The following is a 20,244-nucleotide window of genomic DNA, read 5'->3' on the forward strand; positions in this document are numbered from 1 at the left end:
ATCATTAAGAATGAAAAACAGCAGGTCTGGGACAGGTAGGGGTTCCATAACCGCAGGCAGAACAGTTGAAACTGGAATAGCAGCAGGGCCAGGCGGACTGGGACAGCAGGGGTCATCATGCCCGGTCATCGTATGGTCCTAGGGCTCAGGTTCTCCGAGAAGAGAAAGAAAGAGAGAACGAGAGAATTAGAGAGAGCATACTTAAATTCACACAAGACATGGATAAGATAGGAGAAGTACTCCAGGTATAACCAACTGACCCTAGCCCCCCGACACATAAACTACTGCAGCATAAATACTGGAGGCTGAGACAGGAGGGTCAGGAGACACTGTCCCATCCGATGATACCCCCGGACAGGGCCAAACAGGAAGGATATAACCCCACCCACTCTGCCAAAGCACAGCCCCCACACCAAAAGAGATATCTTCAACCACCCACACTAATCCTGAGACAAGGCCGAGTATAGCCCACAAAGATCTCCACCACAGCACAAACCAAGGGGGGGCGCCAACCCAGACAGGAAGATCACGTCAGTAACTCAACCCACTCAAGTGACGCACCCCTCCTAGGGACGGCATGAAAGAGCACCAGTAAGCCAGTGACTCAGCCCCTGTAATAGGGTTAGGGGCAGAGAATCCCAGTGGAGAGAGGGGACCGGCCAGGCAGAGACAGCAAGGGCGGTTCGTTGCTCCAGAGCCTTTCCGTTCACCTTCACACTCCTGGGCCAGACTACACTCAATCATATGACCTACTGAAGAGATAAGTCTTCAGTAAAGACTTAAAGGTTGAGACCGAGTCTGCGTCTCTCACATGGGTAGGCAGACTATTCCATAAAAATGGAGATCTATAGGAGAAAGCCCTGCCTCCCGCTGTTTGCTTAGAAATTCTAGGGACAATTAGGAGGCCTGCGTCTTGTGACCGTAGCGTACGTGTAGGTATGTACGGCAGGACCAACGCGGAAAGATAGGTAGGAGCAAGCCCATGTAACGCTTTATAGGTTAACAGTAAAACCTTGAAATCAGCCCTTGCCTTAACAGGAAGCCAGTGTAGGAGGCTAGCACTGGAGTAATTGATCAAATTCTTGGTTCTAGTCAGGATTCTAGCAGCCGTATTTAGCACTAACTGAAGTTTATTTAGTGCTTTATCCGGGTAGCCAGAATAGAGCATTGCAGTAGTCTAACCTAGAAGTAACAAATGCATGGATTAATTTTTCTGCATCATTTTTGGACAGAAAATTTCTGATTTTTGCAATGTTACGTAGATGGAAAAAAGCTGTCCTTGAAACAGTCTTGATGTGTTCGTCAAAAGAGAGATCAGGGTCAAGATAACGCCGAGGTCCTTCACAGTTTTATTTGAGGACTTTACAACCATCAAATACAATTGTCAGAATTTACAGATCTCTTTGTTTCTTGGACCTAGAACAAGCATCTCTGTTTTGTCCGAGTTTAAAAGTAGAAAGTTTGCAGCCATCCACTTCCTTATGTCTGAAACACAGGCTTCTAGCGAGGGCAATTTTGAGGCTTCACCATGGTTCATTGAAATGTACAGCTGGTGTGCATCCGCATAGCAGTGAAAGTTAACATTATGTTTCGAATAACATCCCAAGAGGTAAAATATATAGTGAAAACAATAGTGGTCCTAAAACGGAACCTTGAGGAACACCGAAATGTACAGTTGATTTGTCAGAGGACAAAACCATTCACAGAGACAAACTGATATCTTTCCGACAGGTAAGATCTAAACCAGGCCAGAACTTGTCCGTGTAGACCAATTTGGGTTTCCAGTCTCTCCAAAAGAATGTGGTGATCGATGGTGTCAAAGGCAGCACTAAGGTCTAGTAGCACGAGGACAGATGCAGAGCCTCGGTCTGACGCCATTAAAAAGGTCATTTACCACCTTCACAAGTGCAGTCTCAGTGCTATGATGGGGTCTAAAACCAGACTGAAGCATTTCGTATACATTGTTTGTCTTCAGGAAGGCAGTGAGTTGCTGCGCAACAGCTTTTTCTAACATTTTTGGAGGAATGGAAGAATTCGATATAGGCCGATAGTTTTTTATATTTTCCGGGTCAAGGTTTGGCTTTTTCAAGAGAGGCTTATTACTGCCACTTTTAGTGAGTTTGGTACACATCCGGTGGATAGAGAGCCGTTTATTATGTTCAACATATGAGGGCCAAGCACAGGAAGCAGCTCTTTCAGTAGTTTAGTAGGAATAGGATCCAGTATGCAGCTAGAAGGTTTAGAGGCCATGATTGTTTTCATCATTGTGTCAAGAGATATAGTACTAAAACACTTGAGTGTCTCCCTTGATCCTAGGTCCTGGCAGAGTTGTGCAGACTCAGGACAATTGAGCTTTGGAGGAATACGCAGATTTAAAGAGGAGTCCATAATTTGCTTTCTAATGATCATGATCTTTTCCTCAAAGAAGTTCATGAATTTATTACTGCTGAAGTGAAGCCATCCTCTCTTGGGGAATGCTGCTTTTAGTTAGCTTTGCAACAGTATCAAAATAAATTTTGGATTGTTCTTATTTTCCTCAATTAAGTTGGAAAAGTAGGATGATCGAGCAGCAGTGAGGGCTCTCGTACTGCACGGTACTGTCTTTCCAAGCTAGTCGGAAGACTTCCAGTTTGGTGTGGCGCCATTTCCGTTCCAATTTTCTGGAAGCTTGCTTCAAAGCTCGGTATTTTTCTGTATACCAGGGAGCTAGTTTCTTATGACAAATGTTTTTCGTTTTTAGGGGTGCAACTGCATCTAGGGTATTGTGCAAGGTTAAATTGAGTTCCTCAGTTAGGTGGTTAACTGATTTTTGTTCCTCTGACGTCCTTGGGTAGGCAGAAGGAGTCTGGAAGGGCATCAAGGAATTTTTGTGTTGTCTGAGAATTTATAGCACGACTTTTGATGCTCCTTGGTTGGGGTCTAAGCAGATTATTTGTTGCGATTGCAAACGTAATAAAATGGTGGTCCGACAGTCCAGGATTATGAGGAAAAACATTAAGATCTACAACATTTATTCCATGGGACAAAACTAAGGTCCAGAGTATGACTGTGCAGTGAGTAGGTCCAGGAGACATGTTGGACAAAACCCACTGAGTCGATGATGGCTTCGAAAGACTTTTGGAGTGGGTCTGTGGGACTTCTCCATATGAATATTAAAATCACCAAAAATTTGAATATGATCTGCTATGACTACAAGGTCTGATAGGAATTCAGGGAACTCAGAGGAGAACGCTGTATATGGCCCAGGAGGCCTATAAACAGTGGCTATAAAAAGTGATTGAGTAGGGCTGCATAGATTTCATGACTAGAAGCTCAAAAGACGAAAACGTCATTTTGTTTTTTGTAAATTGAAATGTTTGCTATCGTAAATGTTAGCAACACCTCCGCCTTTGCGGGATGCACGGGGATAATGGTCACTAGTGTAACCAGGAGGTGAGGCCTCATTTAACACAGTAAATTCATCAGGCTTAAGCCATGTTTCAGTCAGGCCAATCACATCAAGATTATGATCAGTGATTAGTTCATTGACTATAACTGCCTTTGAAGTGAGGGATCTAACATTAAGTAACCCTATTTTGAGATGTGAGGTATCACGATCTCTTTCAATAATGGCAGGAATGGAGGAGGTCTTATCCTAATGAGATTGCTAAGGCGAACACCGCCATGTTTAGTTTTGCCCAACCTAGGTCGAGGCACAGACACAGTCTCAATGGGGATGGCTTGAGCTGACTACACTGACTGTGCTATTGGCAGAACTCCACTAAGCTGGCAGGTTAGCTAACAGCCTGCTGCCTGGCCTGCACCCTATTTCATTGTGGAGCTAGTGGAGGTTAGAGCCCTATCTATGTTTGTAGATTAAGATGAGAGCACCCCTCCAGCTAGGATGGAGTCCGTCACTCCTCAGCAGGTCAGGCTTGGTCCTGTTTTGTGGGTGAGTCCCAGAAAGAGGGCCAATTATCTACAAATTCTATCTTTTGGGAGGGGCAGAAAACAGTTTTCAACCAGCGATTGAGTTGTTGAGACTTGCTGTAGAGCTCGTCACTCCCCCTAACTGGGAGAGGGCCAGAGACAATTACTCGATGCCGACATCTTTCTAGCTGATTTACAGGCTGAAGCTATGTTGCGCTTGGTGACCTCTGACTGTTTCATCCTAACATCGTTGGTGCCGAGTGGATAACAATATCTCTATACTCTCTACACTCGCCAGTTTTAGCTTTAGCCAGCACCATCTTCAGATTAGCCTTAACGTCGGTAGCCCTGCCCCCTGGTAAACAGTGTATGATCGCTGGGGTGATTCGTTTTTAAGTCTAATACTGCGGGTAATGGAGTCGCCAATGACTAGGGTTTTCAATTTGTCAGAGCTAATGGTGGGAGCCTTCGGCGTCTCAGACCCCGTAACGGGAGGAGTAGAGACAAGAGAAGACTCGGCCTCAGACTCCGACTCGCTACTCAATGGGGAAAACCGGTTGAAAGTTTCTTCTGCGGCTGAATGAGCGACACCGGTTGAGCATTCCAACAGCATTTCCCTCCAGAAGCCATGAGAAAATTGTCCGGGCTGCGGGACAGTGCGGGGGGATTTATACTAACGTTACTATCTGTACTTACTGGTGGCACAGACGCTGTTTCACCCTTTCCTACACTGAAATTACCCTTGCCTAACGATTGCGTCTGAAGCTGGGCTTGCAGCACAGCTATCCTCGCCGTTAGGCGATCATTCTCCTGTATATTATGAGTACAGCGAATGCAGTTAGAAGACATCATGTTAAAGTTTACTACTTAGCTTCGGCTGTTGAAGGTGCTGACGAACCATGTCCAGATAAAGCGTCCGGAGTGAAAAAGTTGAATGAGGGAAAAAAGTTGTGATGGAAAAAACTAAAAATTAAACGTAAAGTTGTCAGCTAGCAAAGCAAAGCTAGCAAAGTAAAGTGGCAACAAACGCACAGCAACACGTCTGCAAATTCAAGAGGAAGTGACGTTGTCCATATATTCTTAGTCAGAACCGTTCCAGAGTAGTGATGCTAGTTCAGGCGGGCAGGTGTGGACAGCTATCGGTTGAAGAGCATGCATTTAGTTTTACTAGCATTTAAGAGCAGTTGGAGGCCACAGAAGGAGTGTTGTATGGCACTGAAGCTCTTTGGAGGTTTGTTAACACAGTGTCCAAAGAAGGTCCAGATGTAAACAGAATGGTGTTGTCTGCGTAGAGATGGATCAGAGAATCACAAGGAGCAAGAATGACATCATTGATAAATACAGAGAAAACAGTCGGCCACAGAATTGATCCCAGTGGCACCCCCATAGAGACTGCCAGGAGGTCCGGACAACATGCCCTCCAATTTGACACACTGAACTCTATCTGAGAAGTAGTTGGTTAACCAGGCGAGGCAGTCATTTGAGAAACCAAGGCTATTGAGTCTGCCGATAAGAATGTGGTGATTGACAGATCGAAAGCCTTGGCCAGGTCACTGAAGATGGCTTGCACAGTACTGTCTTTTATTGATGGCAGTTATGATATCGTTTAGGACCTTGAGCGTGGCTGAGGTGCACCCATGACCAGCTCGCCCTTTTGAAAAGGGGATGACCACGTCTTTGGGGATCTCAGACAATACATTACGGGTTTGCAACAATTTTGGTGGATCATTTTAGAATGAGAGGTCCAGATTGTCTAGCCCAGCTGATTTGTAGGGATCCAGATTTTGCAGCTCTTTCAGAACATCAGCTATCTGGATTTTGGTGAAGGAGAAGCGGGGGGGGGGGGGCTTGGGCAAGTTGCTGCAGGGGGTGCAGAGCTGTTGGCTGGGGTAGGGGTAGCCAGGTAGAAAGCATGGCCAGCCGTAGAAAAATGCTTGTTGAAATTCTCGATTGTCGTAGATTTCTCGGTGGTGCAGTGTTTCCTAGCCTCAGTCTAGTGGGCAGCTGGGAGAAGATGCTCTGATTCTTCATGGACTTTACAGTGTCCCAAATCTTTTCGGAATTAGTGCTACAGGATGCAAATTTCTGTTTGAAAAATCTAGCCTTTGCTTTCCTAACTGACTGTGTATATTGGTTCCTAACTTCCCTGAAAAGTTGCATATCGCTGGGGCTGTTCGATGCTAATGCAATACACAACAGGATATTTTTTTGCTGGTGAAGGGCAGTCAAGTCTGGAGTGAAGCAAGGGCTATATCTGTTCTTAGTTCTACATTTTTTGAATGGGGCACGCTTATTTAAGATGGTGAGGAAAGCACTTTTAAAGAACAACCAGGCATCCTCTACTAACGGAATGAGGTCAATATCCTTCCAGGATATCTGGGCCAGGTCGATTAGAAAGGCCTGCTCGCTGAAGTGTTTTAGGAAGCGTTTGACAATGATGAGGGGTGGTTGTTTGACCGCGGACCCATAGCGGACGCAGGCAATGAGGCAGTGATCGCTGAGATCCTGGTTGAAGACAGTAGAGGTGTATTTATAGGGCAGGTTGGTCAGGATGATATCTATGAGGGTGCCCATGTTTATGGATTTAGGGTTGTACCTGGTAGGTTGCTTGATAATTTGTGTGAGATTGAGTTGTGTTAAGCATATCCCAGTTTAGGTCACCCAACAGTACGAACTCTGAAGTTAGATGGGGGGCAATCAATTCACATATGGTGTCCAGGGCACAGCTGGGAGCTGAGGGGGGTATATAACAAGCGGCAACAGTGAGAGACTTATTTCTGGAAAGGTGGATTTATAAAAGTAGAAGCTTGAACTGTTTGGGCACAGACCTGGATAGTATGACAGAATTCTGCAGGCTATCTCTGCAGTAGATTGCAACTTAGCCCCCTTTGGCAGTTCTATCTTGTCGGAAAATGTTGTAGTGTCAAGTGTTAATGTGCAGCGGTTAGGATGGAGTCAGGCGCAGGACACAGAACTGAGTAAAATACGTACTTTACTCGAAAAGAAACCAGGTGTGTACAATCAAGACAAAACAAATGGAAAAATAAATGTAGATCGGTGGCAGCTAGAAAGCCGGTGACGACGACCGCCGAACACCGCCCGAACAAGGAGAGGCACCAACTTCAGCGGAAGTCATGACAGTACCCACCCCTTGACGCACGGCTCCAGCAGCGCGCCGACACCGGCCTCGGGGACGACCCGGAGGACGAGGCGCAGGGCGATCCGGGTGGAGACGGTGAAATTCCTGCAGTAAGAAAGGGTCCAGGATGTCCTCCACCGGCATCCGGCACTCCTCCGGACCATACCCCTCCCACTCCACGAGGTACTGAAGGCCCCTCGCCCGATGCCTTGATGGCTCATGATGGCTCGCACAGTTCATGATGGCTCGCACAGTATACGCCGGGGCCCCTCGATGTCCAGAGGGGGCGGAAGAACCTCCCGCACCTCAGACTGCTGGAGCGGACCAGCCACCACCGGCCTAAGGAGAGACACATGGAACAAGGGATTAATACGGTAATCAGGGGATAGCTGTAACCAATAACATACCTCGTTCAGTCTCCTCAGGACTTTAAATGGCCTCACAAACTGCGGACCCAGCTTCCGGAAGGGCAGGCGGAGGGGCAGGTTTCGGGTCGAGAGCCGGGGCCTCACTGCGGTTGCCCGTTGCAGGCGCACATGGGCAGCATCCCATGTCTCCTCCGAGCGCCGAAACCATTCATCCACCGCAGGTGCCTCGATCTGGCTCTGATGCCACGGTGCCAGGACCGGCTGATAACCTAGTACGCACTGAAAGGGAGACAGGTTAGTGGAGGAGTGGCGGAGGGAGTTTTGGGCCATCTCTGCCCAGGGGATGAAAGCCGCCCACTCCCCAGGCCTGTCCTGGCAATAGAACCGCAGAAACCTACCCACATCCTGGTTAACTCTCTCCACCTGCCCATTACTCTCGGTGTGAAACCCTGAGGTCAGGCTGACCGAGACCCTCAGATGTTCCATGAACGCCCTCCAGACCCTCGATGTGAACTGGGGACCCCGATCAGACACTATATCCTCAGACACCCCATAGTGCCGGAAGACGTGTGTAAACAGGGCCTCCGCAATCTGTAGGACCGTAGGGAGACCGGGCAAAGGAAGGAGACGGCAGGACTCCGATCCACAATGACCAGAATCGTGGTGTTTCCTTGTGACGGAATCCACCGATAGGTGTGACCATGGCCGTTGTGGAACAGGTAGGGGATGTAATTTCCCTCTGGGCAGGTGTCTAGGTGCCTTGCACTGGGCGCACACCGAGCAGGAGGAAACATAAACCCTCACGTCCTTAGCTAAAGTGGGCCACCAGTACTTCCCACTAAGACATCGCACTGTCCGACCGATGCCAGGATGACCAGAGGAGGGTGACGTGTGGGCCCAACAGCTCAATCGATCACAGACATGAGACGGAACGTACAGACGCCCAACTGGACACTGGGTGGGAGTGGGCTCCGCACGTAACGCCCGCTTGATGTCTGCGTCAACCTCCCATACCACCGGTGCCACCAGGCAAGAACCCGGAAGTATGGGTCATACATGTCATACATCCGGGACAGTGTGTCTGCCTTAGCGTTCTGGGAACCTGGTCTGTAGGATACGGTGAAAACAATACGGGTGAAAAACATGGCCCACCTTGCCTGGCGAGGATTCATTCTCCTCGCTGCCCGGATGTACTCCAGATTGCGGTGGTCAGTCCAAATGAGAAAAGGGTGTTTAGCCCCCTCAAGCCAATGCCTCCACGCCTTCACAACAGCCAACAGCTCCCGGTCCCCCACATAATAGTGTCGCTCCGCCGGGCTGAGCTTCTTCGAAAAGAAAGCACAGGGGCGGAGCTTTGGTGGCGTACCCAAGAACTGAGAATGCACAGCTCCTATCCCAGCCTCGGACACGTCCACCTCTACTATGAATGCCAAGGAGGGATCAGGATGAGCCGAGGTAAACAGAGCCTTCAGGTGACCAAAAGCCCTGTCCGCCCCAGCTGACCGCTGCAGTCGCACCGGTCCCCCCTTCAGCAAGGAGGTAATGGGAGCCGCTACCTGACAAAAGCCCCGGATAAACCACCGGTAGTAGTTGGCAAACCCTAAGAACCGCTGCACCTCCTTTACCGTGGTGGGATTCGGCCAATTACGCACGGCTGAAATGCGGTCACTCTCCATCTCCACCCCTGACACGGACAGGCGGTACCCTAGGAAGGAGACGGACTGTTGGAAGAACAGACATTTCTCAGCCTTGACGTATAGGTCATGCTCCAACAGTCATCCAAGCACCTTGCGCACCAGGGACACATGCTCGGCGTGTGTAGCGGAGTATATTAGAATGTCATCTATATACACCACTACACCCTGCCCGTGTAGGTCCCTGAAAATCTCGTCTACAAAGGATTGGAAGACTGATGGAGCATTCATCTACCCGTACGGCATGACGAGGTACTCATAGTGCCCAGAGGTGGTACTAAATGCCGTCTACCACTCATCCCTCTCCCGGATACGCACCAGGTTGTATGCGCTCCTGAGATCCAATTTGGTGAAGAAGCGCGCCCCGTGCAATGACTCGGTCACACTGGCTATGAGAGGCTGCGGGTAACTATACTTCACCGTGATCTGATTTATACCTCTATAGTCAATGCACGGGCATAAACCTCCATCCTTCTTCTTCACAAAAAAAGAAACTCGAGGAGGCAGGTGAAGTGGAAGGCCGAATGTATCCCTGTCCCAGAGATCCGGAGACATATGTTTCCATAGCCGCCGTCTCCTCCTGTGACAGAGGATACACGTGACTACTAGGAAGTGCTGCGTCTACCAGGAGATTTATCGCACAATCCCCCCGTCGATAGGGTGGTAATTGAGTAATTGAGAGCCAAATCGGAATATTCAGGGGGGATGTGCATGGTGGAGACCTGGTTTGGACTCTCCACCGTAGTTGCACCTATGGAAACACCTATACACCTCCCTGAGCACTGACGTGACCATCCCTTGAGAGCCCTCTGTTGCCACGAAATAGTGGGGACATGATAGGCCAACCAGGGAAGCCCCAACACCACAGGAAACGCAGGAGAATCGATCGGGAAGAGACTAATTCTCTCCTTATGACCCTCCTGCGTTATCATACATAGTGGAGCTGTGACCTCCCTAATCAGGCCCGACCCTAAAGGACGACTATCTAAGGCATGTACAGGGAAGGGCACATCAAAAGGAACAATAGGGATCCCTAATCTAAGTGCAAATGAACGGCCAATAAAGTTCCAAGCTGCGCCTGAATCTACTAGCGCCTTATGCTGGTAATGCGGGGAAAACTCAGGAAATTCTATACATACACACATGTGCGCAAAAGGGAGCTCTGGGTGAGTCGGGTGCCCAGATCCATACCACATTGTCTGAGGTGGGTTGCAGGAAAGTATATTCAGTTTGTAGATGGAAAGTGAGATTTAAATATATACGAAAAAACAACTATTTACACGGGAAAAGACGGGACAAGACAAACACACGTCCGACTGCTACGCCGTCTTGGATTGAGAGCATCCTGTCTGGCTGTATGTATATAGGCAGCAGCCTCTAATGTGCTAGTGATGGCTATTTAACAGTCTGATATGGCCTTAAAATAGAAGCTGTTTTTCATTCATTCGGTCCCAGCTTTGATGCACCTGTACTGACCTCGCCTTCTGGATGATAGCGGGGTGAACAGGCAGTGGCTCGGGTGGTTGATGATCTTTTTGACCTTCCTGTGACATTGGGTGCTCTAGGTGTCCTGGAGGGCAGGTAGCTTGCCCCCGGTGATGCATTTGGCAGACTGCACCACCCTCTGGAGAGCCCTGTGGTTGCGGGCGGTGCAGTTGCCGTACCAGGCTGTGATACAGCCCGACAGGATGCTCTCAATTGTGCATCTGTAAAAGTCTGTGAGGTTTTTAGGTGCCAAGCCAATTTTCTTCAGCCTCCTGAGGTTGAAGAGGCGCTATTGCGCCTTCTTCACCACACTGTCTGTGTGGGTGGACCATTTCAGTTTGTCAGAAATGTGTACGACGAGGAACTTGAAGCTTTCCACCTTCTCCACTGTGGTCTCGTCGATGTGGATGGGGGGTGCTCTTAATTGTCTGTCACTAAGATAGAAAAAAAGCTGATAAACAGAGAAAGCGAAAAACAGACAGTAGCCGTGTCCGAAATTTGACTTTGCTACTACTCACTAAATCAACATACTCTGTACTAATCATACTACATACTATTTAGAACATACCTTTAAGTCAAAATGTATGCAGTAAACAGCAAATGCCAATCTATTAGGCTCATCCATACTGAGAAGGCGTCATCTAATGCACAGTTGCGCTTGTTCACCGCCATTCCTTCATTTTGGTACAGATGATTATATCTTTTTCTATTGAATGTAATGTGTTGACTTGTTGACTTAGGCGTCAATGGCCGTGTCCGAAATCTGTCCTGCCTGCTACTTAGTAAAACAACATACCATTTAGAACACACTGATTAGAACAAACGTATCCAGTAAGCAACAAATATTAACATACGACTCAGCCATACATCCAGATAGACAGACAGATAACTCGATTTTAAAGTAAAGAGTAAAGAGTGAAATTATATGAAAAAGCTTGAACCTTTCTGAAGTATACCCAACTCGCCCGGAGAAAACGAATGAAACACACTGTTATTTATATAAATGGACATTTATGACAACTTTAACACTGTGATAACAGGCAGATCAAAAGCCTCTGGAAAATCCTTACGCAATTACATGTCTGTGGCCATTCAAGTTTTTATGGGCTGCGACCGATGTAGGGTTATGTTCAGGCCCATTGACAGGAGGCTGGAGACTAGTGCTGAAACAGCTCTATAGGGAGCTTTACTGTTGTTCCAGAGTGGCCTTTATGGCCATGTTGTTTCTCTGTGATTGAGGCAGTCAAAGCTACATCTGTCAATCTTTATAAACGTTTCGAGCCTCTTAGCAATAGATGGAGAGTTAAGAGTTGAGGTTTATAGGGAAAGGCTAGGTCTATGCTATGTTTGCTAGGTCGCTTTGGTTCATCATTATATAGTTTGTAACAATCAACTTGGTAAACTGTATCACACGAGCACACCACCATCATGTATGGAGTATATATTGGGCATATATGGTATATACAGTATGGTATGCATGGGTTGTATATCTTATATAATTTACTGTACATCATATTTAATTTCTTATAAGCAGTAAACGAAGAAGAAGGAAGGTACATTTTTCTCATTGACCTTTTCCCGTCAACGCGGTTCCTGTCCCGACACTACATAGTCATTTTATACATTGTAAATCCCTTATTGCTGCAGAATGTTCTAAAGCTAACCTGCTGCTTAGGGATGAAAGGAGAGAGGAGAAGGGACTCATCCATATATTTCCTGTGGTTTAAATTACTTAAGTAAAATACTTTTAAGTACTACTTAAGTCTTTTTTTGTAGCTGTATTTTAATTTACTATTTATATTTTTTACAACTTTTACTTTTACTTCACTACATTCCGAATGAAAATAGTGTACTTTTTACTCAATACATTTTCCCTGACACCCAAAAGTTTTGAATGCTTACTTAGCAGGATGGGAAAATGGTTCAATTTACACACTTATCAAGAATTCATCCCTGGTCATCCCTACTGCCTTTGACCTGGCCAACTCACTAAACACAAGTAGTATTTTACTTGGTGACCACTTTTTCTTGAATCATTTTCTATTAAGGTATCTTTACTTTTACTCAAATATGACAATCAGGAACTTTTTCCACCACTGCCTATGGTGTAGAAGGGGAACAGGGGGACGTGTTTGTGTGTGTGTGTGTGTGTGTGTGTGTGACGTGTGTGTGTGTGTGTGTGTGTGTGTGTGTGTGTGTGTGTGTGTGTGTGTGTGTGTGAGACATGGTAAAAGTCCCCTCACACTGCAGGGGGCACATGTTTACTGACAGTCCCGCCAAGGCAGGAACAATCCCCCGCTGCAACAGAGACCACAGGCTCCTTCAGGGGACCCAGTACTGCTACATTAACAGGCATCTTTAGGGGCCTTCTGGGGCCATAAAAACACACATACACACATTATACACACACACACACACACACACAGACACACACACATACACACACACACACACACACCCTTAGGGGCCACAGTGCTGTTACATTAATGCATGACATATCGCACACACACGCACACACTCACTCGCACAAATACCCTTAGGGGCCACAGCGCTGCTACATTAATGCATGGGGCCCAGTCTCATTATTCATCATAGAGAGTATTACTCCAGGGGAACACCGTGAGTGAGTGTGTGTGTGTGCATGCGTGTGTGTGTGTGTGTACGTGCATGTGTATGGACGTGCATGTGTGTGTGTGAACAACACCTGGACGGGTGCCACGATATGAGGAAAATATGGCTGCTGGAGCATCTTTAGCATGCCAGTTTCGTATTCCCTCTCCAGGTGGTTGCTGGCTGCCTGGCCGGAAGGGACAAGCCCCCATTTTTTAAATCTAGGAATATCCATGTTATAAATGTGTACGGTAATCCACGTACTAAAGGCAATGTCCTCTTCTGTGAAATAAATAACACATCTTTCCTGTTTAGTTTTTGGTTATATTCAGACGAGTCTGAGGGTGTGTTGAATGTGTATGAGGGTTACGATTAGTGTTAGGGTTAATAACATTAATGTATAACTATGTTAAAGCAATACACAAATGTGTGACAGAATGAAACTGACTCTCACTACAGCAAGGCCTTAGAAAAAGCTTAATTGTTAATGAGATTTGGTTAAAAAAATCATAATTTTCAATATGTCTGATGACCTTAGAGACCAAGAGGAACAAAGGAAGTGTGAAATGAGTTTTACTACAAATCATATCAATCAAAATTGTCACACGCGCCGAATAAAACACGTGTAGACCTTACTGTGAAATGCTTACTTACAAGCCCTTAACCAACAATGAAGTTTTAGAAAAATAGAGTTAAGAAAATATATACTAAATATACTAAAGTAAAAACACAAAACATTTTAAAAATTAACACAATACAATAACAATAAGTAGTCTATAGGATGTACCGGGACTGCGGCAAAGTGCGGGGGTACAGGTTAGTAGGTAGATAGGGGTAAAGTGACTATGCATAGATGATAAACAGCGAGTAGCAGCAGTGTAAAAACAAACGGGTGTCAGTGCTAATAGTCCGGGTGGCCATTTAATTAATCGTTCAGCAGTCTCATGGCTTGGGGTTAGAAGCTGTTAAGGAGCCTTTTTGGACCTAGACTTGGCGCTCCGGTACCGCTTGCCATGCGACAGTAGAGAGAACAGTCTATGACTTGGGTGACTGGAGTCTTTTACAACGTTTTGGGCCTTCCTCTGACACCGCCTAGTATATAGGTTCAGGATGGCAGGAAGCTGGCCCCAGTGATGTACTGGGCTGTATGCAAATCCCTCTGTCGCGCCTTACGGTCGGATGCCCGAGCAGTTGCCATATCAAGCGGTGATGCAACCGGTCAGGATGCTCTCAATGGTGCAGCTGTAGAACCTTTTGAGGATTTCGGGGTCCCATGCCAAATCTTTTCACTCTCCTGAGAGGGAAAAGGCATTGTCGTGCAGTATTTCTGATTTTCTTGGTGTGTTTGGACCATGATAGTTTGTTGGTGATGTGGATACCAAGGAACTTGAAACCCGCTCCACCACAGCCCCGTCGATGTGAATGGGGGAGTGTTCGGCCCTCTTTTTACTGTAGACCACGATCATCTCCTTTGTCTGGGAGAGGTTGTTGTTTGTCCTGGCACCACACTGCCAGGTCTCTGACCTCCTCTCTATAGGCTCTCATCATTGTAGGAGATCAGGCCTACCATCGTTGTGTCGTCAGCAAACTTAATGATGATGTTGGAGTCGTGCTTGGCCACGCAGTCGTGGGTAAACAGGGTCTACAGGAGGGGACTGCAGGAGGGGACTAAGCACGCACCCCTGAGGGGCGTTATTCTGTTCTCTATCTCAGCTTGAACTTTCCTGTTATTAGGTTGTGGAGGAGACAGCGAGGGCCCTGAGGATCGGGATCTAGACCCAGCTAAGAATGTGTCAGATGTTCTCAGATAGCAGTGGCCTCTCTCTGACTGTGTTAATCTCTTTGTGCTAATCATTCTCACTCCCTCTGTCTCTCTCACTCTCTCTACCTCTCGCTATCTCGCCCTATCTCTCTCACTACCTCCATCCCTATCTCACCCTTTCTCTCTGTCTAGACCTCTCTCCCTACCACTATCCATATCTCACCCTCTCTCTCTCCCCTCACCCCCTTTCATAGATGTGTACCAGTCTCATCTCAAAGGGTGTAAAAAATGCATGCATGTGTGTGTTTGTTTTTCTACATCTACCAGTATGAAGTGATAAAACAAAATATTACCTCTACGGACCACCCATCCCGGATCCGGGATCATTGTCATCAGAAACGCTGACTAGAATAGCCTAGCCTAGCGCCACAGGGATATAATATAATTTCATGAAATCACAAGTCCAATACAGCAAATGAAAGATAAACATCTTGTGAATCCAGCCAACATGTCCGATTTTTTAAATGTTTTACAGCGAAAACACAACATATATTTATGTTAGATCACCACAATATCCAAAAACACACTGCCATTTTTTCACAACAAAGATAGCTTTCACAAAACCCACAAATAGAGATAAAATGAATCATTTACATTTTTACATTTAAGTCATTTAGCAGACGCTCTTATCCAGAGCGACTTACAAATTGGTGCATTCACCACTAACCTTTGAACAACTTCATCAGATGACAGTCATATGACATCATGTTATACAATACATTTATGGTTTGTTTGATTATGTGCATATTTATAGCCACAAATTGTGGTTTTACATTGGCGCCATGTTCAGAAATGGCTCCAAAATAGCAAAAGTAATTACAGATAGCCACGTGAAATACAGAAATACTCATCATAAACTTTGATGAAAGATACATGTTTAACATATAATTGAAGATACACTGGTTCTTAATGCAACCGCTGTGTTAGATTTAAAAAATAACTTTAGTAAAAAGCACAGCATGCAATAATCTGAGACAGRGCTCAGCCATTCTCCGCCATGTTGGAGTCAACAGAGTCAACAGAAATACGAAATAACATCAGAAATATTCCCTTACCTTTGATGAACTTTCATCAGAATGCAGTGCCAGGAATCCTAGTTCCACAATAAATAATTGTTTTGTTTTATAATGTCCATTACTTCTGTCGAATTAGCAACTTTGGCTAGCATGTGTCGTTCACGTGTCCAGAGAACTTTACGCTAATGAACGAAAACTTCAAAAAGTGATATTACAAATCGAATAAACTGGTCAAACTCAGTTGAGAATCAATCTTCAGGATGTTTTTCTCATATATATCCAATAACGTCCCAGACGGAGCATTTCTTCATGTCTATCTAACGCATTGCAGACAATGACATGACATTCCCAATGCGCATGGCCAAGAACTGGCAATATGCCTGACCTGTCACTCAAAAGGCTCTCATTCGGTCCCACATCAGGCTAGACGCTTCATTCCACGTTCTACTGCCTGTTAACATCTAGTGGAAGGCGTATGAAGTGCATACAGATCCATAAATATAAGGCAATTGAATAGGCGATGCCTTTCACAGCGACCCATTTCAGAATTTTCACTTCCTGTTTGGAAGTTTGCCTGCCATATGAGTTCTGTTTTACTCACAGATATAATTCAAACAGTTTTAGAAACTTCAGAGTGTTTTCTATCCAATCGTAATAATAATATGCATATCATATGATCTAGGACAGAGTACGATGCAGTTTAATTTGGGCATCAATTCATCCAAAAGTGAAAATGTCGCCCCCTAGTCTTAAGAAGTTTTAACACATACGTCTCAGTCAGTGTTATCCCTAACCTATCAAAGAAGCCTAACGTCTTCATGAAGAGCTTTGAAAAGATTGACAGCATTTCATTAATTTGACTGGTGGAAGCAGTTTTCCATCTCTGATTTGATGGAGTGCCAGAGAAAAACAGAATATTTAGAAAATGTAACTAGTATTTTGAGACGGATGTTTTGCGTTCTTTGAAAGTGTCACATCAGGCCAATCCATTTACACTCAAGCTACCAAAGCGAAAAATGGAAGTGGCATGTCAAATTACTTACCAGTTCTATTTTCTGGTCACACAAAGTAGTAGTGGGTTTATGGAAAATGCAACCATTTCATGATCAACAAAAAGCCTATGGCAACAAATTAAAGTGAGAGAGAGACCATGACAGGACTGTAGTATGGCACAGTGCAGTTCTTGTTTAACAAATCATTTCACCAGGGGGGAAATGTTAATACTTCCGAAGTGAACAATACAAAACCCCAAGGACACTGCTTCCATGGCTCCATGTTTAAACGGCTGTGTGTGTGTCTGTCTGTCTGTCTGTGTGTGTGTGTGTGTGTGTGTGTGTGTGTGTGTGTGTGTGTGTGTGTGTGTGTGTGTGTGTGTGTGTGTGTGTGTGTGTGTGTGTGTGTGTGTGTGTGTAAGCACTTCCATGGCCTTGTTCAAATGGCTGATGTGGGATTGTTGGGTCCATCTCTCTAAATATTGCTGTGCACTTTACTGCCAAATGCGTTAATCTCTATTACATACAAAGTGCTGATGCTAGGAAACCACCTTCTAGTGTCCTGCATAAATTCTCCTTTATTTATTAAATAAATAACAAGTATTTTTTTGTGTGAGTTTTGTGTATGCTGTTGTGTGCAGTCTCCTGTACTGAATATTTCCATTGACTTTTAGCATAACCTTATCCTATTATTGTTGTTACAATCTCATTTCTGATTCATATACTTCATACCTGAAAATAAAAATGTATTGATTTGGTCTGTAAATATATTTGGTGCTCTCCTGTAGCTTCTCTTCACCTATTGTGTGCGCTTTTGTCACTTCCTTCACTTAGTTCCTGCCTCCTTCATCCCTTATTCATTGCTTAAAAGAAACATCCACTAATATCTATATATTGGTATTGTTTTAATTAGTCCCCTGTTAATACAATCCCAAAATGTTTTCAAGATATTGGACTTTCAAGAGGCAGTGTCACTTGCCACATCATCAACAGTGGACTGTATCAAAAGTGGACTAATTTAAAAAATCCAAATATAGTTTGAGGGGATTTTTCCTCTAATATATTTTTTAAAAGATATACCATTAAGCAGGTGCTTTTATCCAAAGCGACTTAGAGTCATGTGTATACATTTTATGTACAGATGGTCCCAGGAATCGAACCCACTCTCCTGGTTTTGCACAAGCCATGCTCTACCAACTGAGCTACTACTTTTGCTATATCCACATTTACAATAACACATATACCACAATCATGTTCAAATCAAATCAAATATTATTTGTCACATGCTTTGTAAACAACAAGTGTAGTAGATTAACAGTGCAATGCTTACTTACAGGCCCTTCCCAACAGTGCAGAGAGAAAATAAAATAGAAATTATATAAAATATAAAAATAATAACACTGTCACGGCCGTCGTTGGAAGGAGACCAAAGTGCTGCGTGGTGAGTGTACATTTACTTTTATTTGAGTAAATGTCGCCAACAAAACAACAAACGAAGAAACAACCGTGAAGCTTACAGGGCTAAGTGCCACTAACAAAGATAACTACCCACAATCACAGGTGGGAAAAAGGNTGAAGCTTACAGGGCTAAGTGCCACTAACAAAGATAACTACCCACAATCACAGGTGGGAAAAAGGGCTGCCTAAGTATGATTCCCAATCAGAGACCTACGATAGACAGCTGTCCCTGATTGAGAACCATACCCGGCCAAAACATAGAAACACAAATCATAGAAATAAAGGACATAGAATGCCCACCCAAATCACACCCTGACCAAACCAAATAGAGACATAAAAAAGCTCTCTAAGGTCAGGGCGTGACAAACACAAGGAATAAATGCACAATGAGTAAATATACTGTAACTTGGCTATATACACAGGGTACCAGTACCGAGTAGATGTGCAGTGGTACGTGCAGGGTCCCATATAAAGATGAGACAATGATGAACCCAAATTCACAAAATGTCTCAGTCTCCTATTCAAAGATTTATCTTAAAATTAAACTTCATATTTTTATATTATCAGTGGGCTACAATGTTACCTTGCTCCTGATTCTATTGTACCTGCAGAATGGAGTCTTTCATCCCTTCTCCCCTAGAATCCCCCCTGTCATTCTAGAATCTCCTTATCTGAGAAAAGCATGTCTGGTGTCAACAGAACCCTATGAATCAGAAGATAGATACCCGTGATAAGGTCTTACCACCTTTGTTTTCCCTCAGCCCCTTCCACAATATGAACCTCTAGGGCTGCGTCAGAAATAGCACCTTATTCCCTACACAGTGCACTACTTTTGACCTATGGGCCCTGGTCAAAGGTAGTGCACTATATAGGGAAAAGGGTTCCAATTGGGATGCAAACTAGCTATTTTTGTGACCAGAGAGTCAGATTTCACTTCTTTGTGATGGGATTTGAAATACGCATGAGTCACAAACAAGACTATCCGGCACTGCATGGGGAGGGGGACAGAGACAGCTATGTAAATGGTATAAAAGGATTGGGAAGAATGCATTGTTAAAAACAAGCTGGAGAAGAAAGTCCTCTGACAGAAATAGCACCACTAAATCATTGGGTGGGAGAGATAAGATTGAAAGACTGGAAATGGAACTTCATGGAAAGTTAACAATCTACACAATGGAAATGACAAGGAATCTTTACAAAACAAAACACACTGTACTGTTTATTTTATTGAAAAGCCAGAGGGTGAGTGAATTCAATGTGTTCACTCACTCCGTAGGTCCACAATTGAGAACCTTCCTCCATTTGTAGGTGTGCCTGATTTTTTTCAAATTTTCTCAGATCTGCAATAGTTAAACTGACGTTGCATCAATGATGTCTCTTGTCTGTTTTTTATAGAAAGGTACAAGATGCACTTCCACCTCTGTCAAGACTACACATCTAACACAACATGATACAAGTATCCTTGAAGGCTTGTTGCCCTATTTTCAATTCCTCATAATTGTCTACATCCCACTGGGCACACACTGGTTGAATCAACGTTGTTTCCACGTCATTCAAATGAAATTTACATTTACATTTACATTTAAGTCATTTAGCAGACGCTCTTATCCAGAGCGACTTACAAATTGGTGCATTCACCTTATGATATCCAGTGGAACAACCACTTTACAATAGTGCATCTAACTCATTTAAGGGGGAGGGGGGGGTAGGAGGAATACTTTATCCTATCCTAGGTATTCCTTAAAGAGGTG

At 44.9% G+C, this 20,244-nt stretch overlaps 1 pseudogene; it reads right to left on the reverse strand.

The window, feature by feature from the left end:
• Positions 1–3,862: 3,862 nt before the first annotated feature.
• Positions 3,863–7,902, reverse strand: LOC139028182 (uncharacterized; annotated as a pseudogene).
• Between the last annotated feature and the right edge of the window lie 12,342 nt (positions 7,903–20,244).

This window comes from Salvelinus sp. IW2-2015, linkage group LG8 (genome assembly GCF_002910315.2).
Source record: "Salvelinus sp. IW2-2015 linkage group LG8, ASM291031v2, whole genome shotgun sequence".
Classification (NCBI taxonomy): domain Eukaryota; kingdom Metazoa; phylum Chordata; class Actinopteri; order Salmoniformes; family Salmonidae; genus Salvelinus; species Salvelinus sp. IW2-2015.